Raw genomic sequence first — 12044 nt, forward strand, 5'->3', positions numbered from 1 at the left:
TATTTGCTTTATAATTAATTCCTTCCCACTCTATCGTCATCCCTTGAAGAGGTTTGTTATTTTTTTCCTTTTAGTGAATAAATTCTTAATATGCTCTTCCTCCCAGCTCTGCGATGTCTATGCATATATTAAAGGGCGTGAATAAGAATAGAAACAAATAAATAAACCAAACATGAGTAGATAAAGTAAAGAAACACTCTGTGGAGTAGCTGTGCATTCATTGGTACCCAGAAATATATGCAGTAAGCAGGCTTATTAAAATCAGAAACAGCTAAAACGTTAACGAGATGCATGCACATCAGTGTATCAATAATTACCATCCAAATTTATCTGTATATGGCTCTTCTAAATAATAATTATGGCTACCTTTGGTACTTTTTAGGTACTTTTTAAAATTCTTATTATATAACTTGTGGACTATCAGTTATACAGCTTCTGCACCTGTTCCCTACCTTATAATATTTCAAATACTTCGCATAAACGGTAATAACATACTGATTCTTTTTTCTAAAAATGAATAAATGAATATATAAATATAAAAACATTGCTATTGTAAACAAGAAATTGTGGTGAAACTGCAGAAGAGATTAGGAGATTTTTAAAGTCTCATATTCTCCTGTGGGACAATTTCAAACGTAATAAATCGTCGTGCATAAATTAAAAAAGGACACGGAACACAAACAGTAACGTGTTTCTGGCAGTGCACTATATGTATTGCACATTCATAGAAAGAGCGATTTCTTTTATTTTTCACTTGAGGGCGGCAGCGTACCGTTGTTGCGCCTGCACAAACACAAGGACATGTTTCTGGGCTGCAGGCTTTAATTTAACGTTTACTGAGATACGCTAAAAGATACTAATTGTTCAGCTGAATTTAATTGATCCAGAGAAATTTTCATTGTTTGAATTTTCATTCAGCCTGTTTGTTGTAAAGTTGAATAATAATAAAAAATCTGTTGCAAATAGGAGAAAAAGAATACTATATTATAATTTGACAAATTTTGCATTAAATTGCTTGTCTCCTTGCACATGCATGATGCTGTACTCTCTGCCCAGGTTAAATCTCACTGCCATTTGTGGGTTAAGTGGCTTACCTGCAGCTTTACTCTGTTCATCGAAGGTGTCTGATCTGGCTGAATTTCAACAACAATTTCCAATATTGTCAAACGATTTTCTGCATGGCTTGCTTTCATAATTGCACCAACTTGTTTGCGCGGCAGTTTTACCACCCAGAAACCCTTCTGTGGGCCCAGATAAAAATAGATAGACTCCACGCTCTCCAGCCAAGTGTACAGACATGCCGTCCTTTAAAAAAAGCAGCACTCAGCAATAATGTGTATTAAAATCTGTAGCTGTTCTTGCACATTGGCTCCAAGGGATGCAGAGTATGTGAAGCTCTCAGCCTCTTATCCTCTCTCTTTCCTCAGGATCTATAAAAGCAACATGTATCTGCAGAGATTTGTGCTCCCACAGAGTGAAATATATTAAAGATTACAGAGCAACAAGTTAATATTATCTTTTTTACCGAGTTATTGTCCAGATTTAGATTTTTTATTACATTATATAAAAATTTATGTTGAAAGTTAAAGCTGATAGTACTGGTTTGGGCCCTTCTACCTTTGGAACTGGGCTGCAGGTTTGTTGGCTCACATCACTGAATCTTTTGATGAATATTCCGGTGAATCCCAAAGATGCTCTGCTGGATAGAGATCTGGTGACTGTAGAGGCCATTTGATCACAGTGAACTCAATGTCGTGTTCAAGAAACCAGAAACTGGTGTATTATCTGCTGGAAAAGGAGTTATGAGAAAATGGATACACTGTGATCATAAAGGGATGGACATGGTTAACAACAATACTCAGGTGGGCTGTGGCGTTTCAGTGATGCCCATTTCATAATAAGGAGATCAAAGTGTGGTAAGAAAATATCAACCAGACAGTTAAACCACTTCTTCAGCCTGAACTATTAAAGATAACAGAATGAATCCACTCCATCAAGTTGTTTAGACCGAACTATGACCCTACCATCTAAATTTTGGTGACCCTTTACGAATTCTATCCCTACTTTCCTGAGATTAGCTAACAGGTTTGGCACCTGGTTCGTTCTTCTGCTGCATTAGACCATCAGCTTCATGTTTGAGTTGCTGTTGCCTTCCTATCAGCTTGAGGCAGTTTGGCCATTCTCACCTGATCTCTGGCATAAATGAGGTGTTTATGCCCAGAAAGATGTAGCTCGCTGGATATTTTGCCTTCCTTTCAGACTTGGTAGAGACGGTTGTGTGGGAAAATCATAGTAGATCAGCAGTTTGTGAAATACTCACATTTTGAATGTGGCCAGTCAGCTTGGCCACTTATATCTCCCTTTTTCCCCCTTTCTGATGCTGGGTTTGAACTTCAACAAATCATCTCCATGAACAGACACCATCTTGTTTTGTAACTGTAATTTTACACCTTTAAAGTAATACTGTTTTTCCATCTCTAGTGACATAACTTAAATAATTTACTGCTAATTTATATTGCCATCCAATATAAATTAGCAGTTCCACATCGAAAGGAGCCAGCTGAGGTGGTTCGGGCATCTGACAAGGATGCCCCCTGGGTGCCTCCTGGGTGAGGTGTTCCAGGCATGTCCCACCGGGAGGAGGCCCCGGGGCAGACCCAGGACACGCTGGAGAGATTATATCTCTCGGCTGGCCTGGGAACGCCTTGGTATTCCCCCGGACAAGCTGGAGGAGGTGGCTGGGGAGAGGGAGGTCTGGGCCTCTTTGCTTAGGCTGCTGCCCCCGCGACCCGGCCCCGGACAAAGCGGATGAAGATGGATGGATGGATGGATGGATGGATTATATTGCCATCCAAGTCAGACAGTAAATAATTGTATTATTTTTCACTCACTGCCTTTAACTACATCATAAAAAGACAAACAAACAAAAACAAAACAGTTATCATAGTTATCATATTATCTGCAACCGACATATATTTGAAAGGCATCTACACTGTCTGTTATACTTCCAGTTGTCACCAATGCACGAATACTGAATTGTCCTTTTACATTTATATTGTTCTCTTTCCCTTTGTGCCGTTTCTTTTGCCTAACTGTCTGTCAAAGCGATGACCTTTGAAACATGTCAAGGCAATTACATTTTTCTTTTTTTTCTTTCATGACATCAAGTGAGTAACATCTGCTCTGACTACAATGAGAAAAAGAAAAACAACAAGAAAATAAACAAACACTGTAGCCCCTTAGTACAGCAACATACATCAACAGAAGTACAATATTCCAGGACCTAGATGATAACGGGAGCATGGCCACAAATCTGATTACCACCGTTGCAAAAATGTCAAGGTGTGCCAAGATAAATGCGTCAGGCTCTGAACCAAAGGAGAGCTTCACAAAACTTTGCGTTATGTGTGTGCAACACAGGTGTGTATTTGAACAAGTGTGCACATATGTGCACATTTTTGTGTGTCCTTGCATGTGTGCTGATGGATGAGTACAGAATTCCACACCTGGTACTTTGGGCCAGCTCTCTTATGTTATATCTTTATACTAATATAGAGAGACACATCATTTAACTTATTTTGTCACATTTTATATCATTAGTTCTCTACAATGTCTGTCACAAATGTACATCACCGTAAACATGAAGTGATATGCCAGCACATCATTTTATAGGCTCCACAGGATCACTTGACTGAGGTCCAACAAATAATTGCTTGTATGTGCAAACAGAAACAGTGCTCTTGAGTTACTTTCCCATTTAACTTAATTTTTAGGTAAAATATTGAAGTGCTCTCAGAAAATCTGATTTTGGAATAATTCCACATAGCCTGGAGATGAAGACCACATGATATTTCTTGTCCAGAAACTATAACTCTGATGTCTTTTGTTTGTTTTAGAGGATTACTTGTATGCACAGGTGTAAGATGAAATCAGTGCAACCATGACATGCTTGCTCAGCATTCCAAACTTCATTAAACCAGTATAATGCTCCTAATGGAAGAAGCAAATTATATTGTGGCATGCAAAAATCATCTCATACCCTTAATAGTCTCTTCTTAATGGCCTTAATGAGTCTCCTGATTTTTAAACAAAATTTGTGGATTGTGTTTACTGTGCAGCTGCTCTTCTCTTTATAATGTGCTCATAATGTGTATGTGTGTGCCATTTTATGTGTCAGTCTGTGCACACGTTTTTTACTTTCTCATAGATTTGCTTGAATATATATTTCCTATGTCTGCTTGCATTCATAAGCTGTTTGTGCATATACCTGGGATTTATTAAGGATGTTGAAACAAATATCAACCTACCTGCTTGTGTTTCTAGATGGCAACAAGGTCTAAGCTGAAACAAGTTTCACTTCATAAAAGTAGAATCCAGAACCCATTTAACTAGTGAAAAATGAATGATAAAGTTTTATAAAAATGACCTGTCTACTGAGCTGCAGTCCAACGTGTTCAACATGTTAAATAAACTATGTACTTACAGGTGTGCACTGAAGAAATACTTACTTTATTTTGAGCTTTTGACATTTTAAAGACTGTTTACTTAAAGAAAATAAATATTATTTCAAAGTGCAAATCTGCCATCTAGTTAATACAGCCTCACTGAAAAACATCTGTTTCTGTTTGAAAGATAAAGTTTGGTCCATAAGTTGTTTGGACAAAGACATGTGTTTATTCTGTAGTGGTGTGAAGTGCAGATTGAAGTGCAGATTCTCAGCTTTAATTCAAAGGATTTATTTTGCCATGTATAGCCATTTTATTACATATTCCCCCCATTCTCTAAATCTCAGAATTAATTGGACATCATTTTTCCCTTGAGATGCATGCCTTTATTGCAGCCACCTTCTGCTGCTGTTTTCTTATGAGTCTTTCTGCATTCAGTTTGTGATTAATAACTGAAAAACAAGCTCTGTTGGGTTGAGATCAGGGTACTGACTTGGCAAATGAAACATTTTTCATTTCTTTACCTTTAGAAGCTCTATGATCACTTGTGCGATATGCTTTTTTTTTTGCACTATGAAACACTGTCTGATCTGTTTTGTAGAATTTGGCTCAAGCTGAGCAGAGAATACACACCTGTGTAGGGATGGGTACCGGTGTCCGGTGCCATGATGGCACCGGTTCTGACATAAACGGTAGTAACCAGACCGAAAAGCAGCGCACATTTCGGTGCTTTATTTCGGTGCTTTTTTTTTTCCTGAGCTGTGATACACTTTAGATTCTAGCCAATCATTTTACGTTTCCCAGGATAGTAGGCGGGGCCAGGTACGTACGTTCAGTTAGAGCAGAGCTACCGATTAAAAATGTCCAAGGCGAAGCGGTCAAAAGTCTGGCTGTACTTCACAGCAAAAGATGCAAACTCAGCAGCAACAAGTGCTTTAAGCTGATACTGTGATACTGTCAAAGGAGGTAACACCTCGAATCCGATGAAACACCTGGCGACGCGTAGCGTTTTTTTTAAAAGACGAGAAATGCGCCGTATTTGATAGCTTGCTGCGAGACCTCACACTGTGCACGTTGGGTGGGTTGCCAGTTATCGGACCGGAGCAACATCCCCCAAAAACCCGAAGAATAGAGTCCTGGCCCCTAGCCCTGCCAGTGTAGCAGAAATGATGAAGATGATGATGCAGCAGCAGCCGTTCTTCTCTGCGTGAGTAGCTTAATGTTGTCCGTGTGTAATTTACGTTGAGTAGGCTAACCACGTTATTACATTAATGCATGTAAGGTGAACTAGCAAACATCATCATAGCTACATGCGGCTGTCCTCTTGTTTGATGGCAGATACTCCCTTCACCCTGGACAAAAAGGCTAAAATGACCAAAGAAAAAGTGGGAAACAGCTAAACATGAGAGGATTTTGGACAAAGTTTGTGTTTTTTTTCCATTGTTTAAGCACTGCTTCCAGCCAAGAGTGATACCATATATGCCCCATAGCTGCAGAAAAGGCTAACATTGTTATCTTTTTACAAAAAAACAAAACAAAACAGCTGAACATGAGAGGTTTTTGGACAAAGTTTGTGTTTTTTTTCCATTGTTTAAGCACTGCTTCCAGCCAAGAGTGATACCATATATGCCCCATAGCTGCAGAAAAGGCTAACATTGTTATATTTTTACAAAAACAAAACAAAACAGCTGAACATGAGAGGTTTTTGGACAAAGTTTGTGTTCTCCATTCTTTAAGCACCGGTTTGAGCACCGTTTAAGCACCGGCACCGTTTCAAAAGTACCGATTTGGCACCGGTATCGGATAAAACCTAAACGATACCCATCCCTACACCTGTGCACCTCAGAATTTGTCCTGTTGCAGTCACAACCTCAATAAACTGGCAGCCATACGTGCCCATGCTACAATATTATCTCCACCTTGACAGATAATATGGTATGCTTTGAGGTGTTTCTCTCCTTGTCAATGCTTTTCTCTTTGGCAACCGCTCTCTCTGACAGATTCATTTTTTCAGCTGAACGATGGCCTCCCTCACTTGCACTGACATCTCTGTGGGCTTCGTTTTAGATTTACATTGAAAAGCTACAAGGCCCAAACCTGCTTCATTTGTCAAGAAATAAGAAGGAAATAGGTCTCACCTGAACATGAAATTACATTTCCAGTCAATTTCCCAATTAATGATGAAATTCTAAAAATAGGGACCACGTCTAAAAATTGATTGCTAAACAGCCAATACAAATCTTTTGTAAAACCCCTTGGATTAAAGCCGAAATCCAATCACATCTTGATTGATTTAAAATCGACTGAGGTGGTGTACAACTAAATGGTGAAAAACTACAAAAACGGTGTCTTTGTCCAACAAGTTATGGACCTACCTGTAGCTACAGAGAAGTATGTGTATGTATTATGTCAGAGTAAAGAATGGAGAAAATAGGCTCTTAAGACTCAGTGGTGTTTATATTTTTTCTTTAAAAAGTTTCATTGTATGAAACTGCATGTGAAGCAAAAATGACAGTTGTTTCTTTGGCGGAGAGAAGCTTAACTGCAGATGGAGATGGGTTGCTATGCAACTGTACTTGCAGCACCAGGGTCACATTTCAGTGTCTGTCTCCTCCTGCCTGGCAGGAACCGAGGACTGCTAATAATGCTATTTTGAAAGCGTCTGACTTGAAATCATCCACATTTGAATTTATAGCAATATGCTGTGGTAACAATGTTTTTTTTTTTCATATATTATACAGGAAATATTGCTTCTTCTGTTTTAGATCACCTTTGTCACTTCTCAGTAATGCATTATCACAGTGTATAATGCAGTGTATGTGCATCTAATATGGACAATCTGAGATTTAAAGGATAATTAAATGCTGTTACCAGATAAAGTATATAATAGAATCAATCATAGAATGTGATGGAAACTACAAAAAAATCATGACATTCTGTTATTATTAAAAATCGTTTTACAAAGTGCCGAAATATTTTCTTCTATTTTTATTTGTCAAATACGTATATATAGGCCATACTCCTTAATCTATATAGTGCATTAATGTAATAATTTATTCAATGTGTCATCGTTCCTGAAATATTTTTACTGTTGTTCTGTCTCTTTTTACTGGCAAAGGTTTTTTTTTTTTTTAATTAAAGTGGCATACACTAAGAAGGGAAAAATCTGCTGTGACTCTCCACCAGTTCTCTTTAAACACATCCACACACATATGTTCCCCTGATGCCTTTGGAACAAAGTCCTTTTTGTTTGGTGCTCACAACTGGAACCATCTTGGATAGCTGCCTTTCATTCATGACAAATATTAATCTTCTCTCTGCATTAAAAAAAATGTCTCAAACTTAGTCTTAGATTTATTGTGTTTGTTCAATATCAAGCAAATGAACTTGAGAGGCAAGAAATAACCTGTCTAGTTTTAATGTGTGCCATGCAGCATTGACTTTGCTGTGAATGTCTTGATAGTATAAATTCATGTAAAATTATTTTTAACATAAAAGGGATGTATTTTGGAGTGAGATGCTTCCTACAGAACCCAAAAACTGTAACCTAGTATTTCATTCACACATGCCATCTTTCAGTGTTGGAGACCTACTGGGTGATAGAGAGGTCTGCTGAGAAAGCAGGCCAAGCCTGTGAAGTCATGCACTGAGCCAGCTATGGACTGGGATTGGACTAAAAAAAAGGGGGGTCCGACAACATCAGGAAAAAGAAAACCTGTTATCCGGCAAAAAACAACAACCCCCCCCCCCAAAAAAAAAAAAACAACAAAAAAAACCCAAAACAAAAAACAAACCCAGCACGGAAACACTCAGGAAAAAGTAAAGTGGTGACTAAATCAGCAGCTAGAGACACCCTGATGTGATGTCAATAGAAGACACAAAGGTCGAGTTAGGTGGGACTTTTGAAAGGTGTTTTATTCACAACAAAATGGCTGCAAGAAAAAAACAAGTACAGCCCCATAATGATGCATTCCTCCTCTAGGTGGCAGTGCTTCCTTCTTAACCAGAAGGACAAGCTGGGAGAAACTGGATATACCCACACTTCTCATCTCCATCCCTGGAATCACCTATTAATTGTCGCTGGATAACTAATGGACTATAACTGCATTAGTTTAAATGAAAATGTCACTGCTGCTGTATAAGAAGGGAAACTTAATTGCCAGTTGACATCACTACTGTAATCTCCATTACCCCTGTATAAAGCATAGCCAATTGTTGCACTAATTTGAAAATGGCATTTTTAATTAGATGTAAATGATGACCCCTGATGACAGAAAACACGACTACAAATATGTTTACAGATCAACTTTAGGGTTCTAAACCTCACAGATGATGTGCTCCTAAGCAAAATAAAAACCAGGAGGTTTTGTTCTGTGGCTGTCTCTGACTGGTGACCTGTGAAGAAGCTTTGAGAGACAATTTATACTCTAAAATCTGACTCCCAGTTCCACAATGATGTAAGGATGACCCAGACATATACACAGACATTGTGGCCTCTCTGACTTCACTACGTGATGCCAAATGAGGTTTTAATTTTCCTTAAGAATTTGGGTTAGTAAGTGGTCTATGGGCTGTAAGGATTCAGCAAGTGAATGGTCTCTGTGATATCTCTCTTTATCCCCTGCCATTGTCATAAAGAGAGCTCTAAGTGTTTTTATTTAATGCACTATTTAAGGAAATAAGTTTACGAAAAGAAGATTCTGTAATAGGTTTATTAGCACAGTGCACAATCAAAATAAGATGAATAAATAAAAGAAAGACAAGTATAGAAAGTACAAAGATTATATCTCCTTGCATAGCGGTTACAAAAAATCATAAAATATGCCTAAAATCAAGCTTAAAATAGTCAAAACAGAATACAGCACACTCATTTTGACTTTAACTCAATTCCCAACATGTTCTTTAGAACTAGGGAAAACAAAACAAAACATGTTTTTTGTTGCAGATAATTTCATGGAGGTCCTTGTTTAATAAATAAAAAAAGAACAGAAAAAGAAAGAAAGAAAAAAATCAATTTTAATCCACGGGACAGATCAGTGATCATTATACACTGACATAAAAAAAAATCTACCAGTGTAAAGCAGTTTTTAAAATCTGTTTCTAATCCCTAACATCATTATTACACATCCCAATCCATGTGTCTGTCTCGTCTAAGAAACAGCTGGTTTTACATCAGTGTAATTTCACTAAATATATCCTAATTGCTTTCTAACAGTATTATTGCATACAGTCAAATAGCTATCTTTTGTATGTGTGGAGAAGTATCGAGGCAATGTAGCAAAATGCAGTGTTTACAGCTTAAAATATGTCTTAAGCTGGCAACATTTTTAACCCTTAAATCTCTGTTTGTTCTATGTGTTTCCAGTGTACATCAGAACTGTATTTGCAGATATACATAAAACACAAAAGCTACTTATTTACATGTACTAGCATACAGAAATAGTGTGACTCAGGCTTTAAATTACCAAATGTCCATAAATAACTAATACAGATTTTCAAGTGTTATGAGTTTTAATACCTGGTGTCAATGATCCAAAACAACAGACAGTGGATAAGAGAAATGAAGAACAGAGTGTGGGCAAGGTGGAGTGGGTGGAGACGAGTGTCAGTGTGTTTTGTGACTGAAGGATCACCAGAAGACTGAAAGGGAAGGTTTACAAGATGGTAGTGAGATCTGCTATGATGTATGGTTTGGAGATGGTGGCAAAATGACAAAAAATACTGGAGACTGAGCTGGAGGTTGCAGAGTTGAAGATGTTAATTTTTCATTTGGAGTGACCAGGATTGACAAGATTAGAAATGAGTACATCAGAGAGACAGCTGAGGTTGAGCGTTTTGGAGGGAAAGTTAGAGAGACCAAATTGAGATGTACAGAGGATCTTGACGATAGAGCTGCCAGACAAGAGGAAAAGAAGAAGACCACAGAGAAGAGTCGTGGCTGTAGTAAAATAGGAGACGGAGAGGGTTGGTGTGACAAGGAGAATGCTAGGAACAGGGTGAAATGGATAATAAATAAATAAATGAATGATGGCCTAGCTTAGGCCAGTTGTTTTATTATAGTATATATAATAATATTCCATCAGAAAATATGAGCTGTTTTTGCCCAACTATCAATAAAATGTTTTTTTCTTAGTACTTAATACAGATTTGATTATATGTGCATATTTGATGTTTTCCAAGGTTAGCAGTGATGAATTGTGCAATGCATCTTTAATTAATGGAATATGTGGTGCCCACGTATTCTTTGAAATATGTCTTTTGAAGCAGATAGTACAAAAGAAATGTTGAGATGAGTTTAGTTCATATTTCAAGTGTGGCTGACATTAATTCTGAATCTGACTTTTTCTCCTCTTCATGATATAACTAAAACCTGCCTGCAAACCGTAGCTGTTTCAGCAGGTCAAGCCGAATAGCTGCCTGTTAGACTTCAGTTCAGTTTTGCCACCACAGCTCACAGGAAACTACTTACAGCTGAAACTCTTAGACTGGTTATACCTTTTTTTTAATTTTCATTGTATCTGCAAGTCTTGAAACCTCCTAAGTAAAAAAACAAAAGGAAAAAAAAAGAAAAACAGAAAAACTTCCACTTGAGTTGACACTGAAATACCATACTGCATTATTCAGGGAAAATCACGGGGTGCTGGTAAACACAGCCCTGCTAATTGTGTTTTTGTCTTGTTTTTCTTTCTAACCTAAAGTAAGGGTGACAAAACGGAAAACCTGAAACACTTAACTTCTTCTGATTCTATTTGCTGCATGAGGCATTTGGCTGGCATGGTTTGGACCCAGGTGTTCCCTTAGAAGGAAGATAATGGGAACATGGAAGGCGACAGCTGACCTGCAGATTTATACCCAGATGTTTTTTGCTTGTGCTGTGAGACCAACTAGTTCACTACTTTGCCAGAGTAATGCAAAGCTGTTCACATTTATTCTATATGATGACGTGTCTATCCTGGTCAAAGGGGTGACAGTCCGCCATCCATGAAATCACAGGATTGAAAAATGGTTTGATAAATGTGAAAATGATGTAAATTGTTTGATCTGACCTTTACAGTCATTATATCTCAACTCATTTTGAGAGATTTTGAACCCAAGTGATAAACAGATATGTTCACCAATCAACACCAAGAGAATATTTAGACTATTTTTGGTTTGGAAACAAGGGAATCAAATTGATGTTGATACAGCAAAAACGTTTATTTTGTTTTTACTTCATATTGGCCCAACATGCTTGAAACACTAATGTATCTTTAATAAATGCATATTGAATTTAACAAGTATGTCCTGATGTCTGACTACCCACTGACTATATCGCTCTTGTGAACAGCACTTGGTAATTTTTATACTGTCTGTAATTATAAAATTTGTACAGCTATTGTCAATCATGAGCAGTAAAGCTTATGCATTACATAAAACAATCCAAAAAATATACTTTAATTATGCATTTTTGTTTCTATTTACTAAAATAACTTTGCACAACAGTACCCACAGATGTTCATGACCAGCGATTTTCGATCTTTTGGAATCTCTTTTTACTAAGAGATGAGAGACCTTAGCGAGAACATTTTATGATTATTTGATTCCGTGATTCTAAATTGA

Source organism: Astatotilapia calliptera, chromosome 2 (assembly GCF_900246225.1).
Source record: "Astatotilapia calliptera chromosome 2, fAstCal1.2, whole genome shotgun sequence".
In the NCBI taxonomy this organism is placed as follows: Eukaryota; Metazoa; Chordata; class Actinopteri; order Cichliformes; family Cichlidae; genus Astatotilapia; species Astatotilapia calliptera.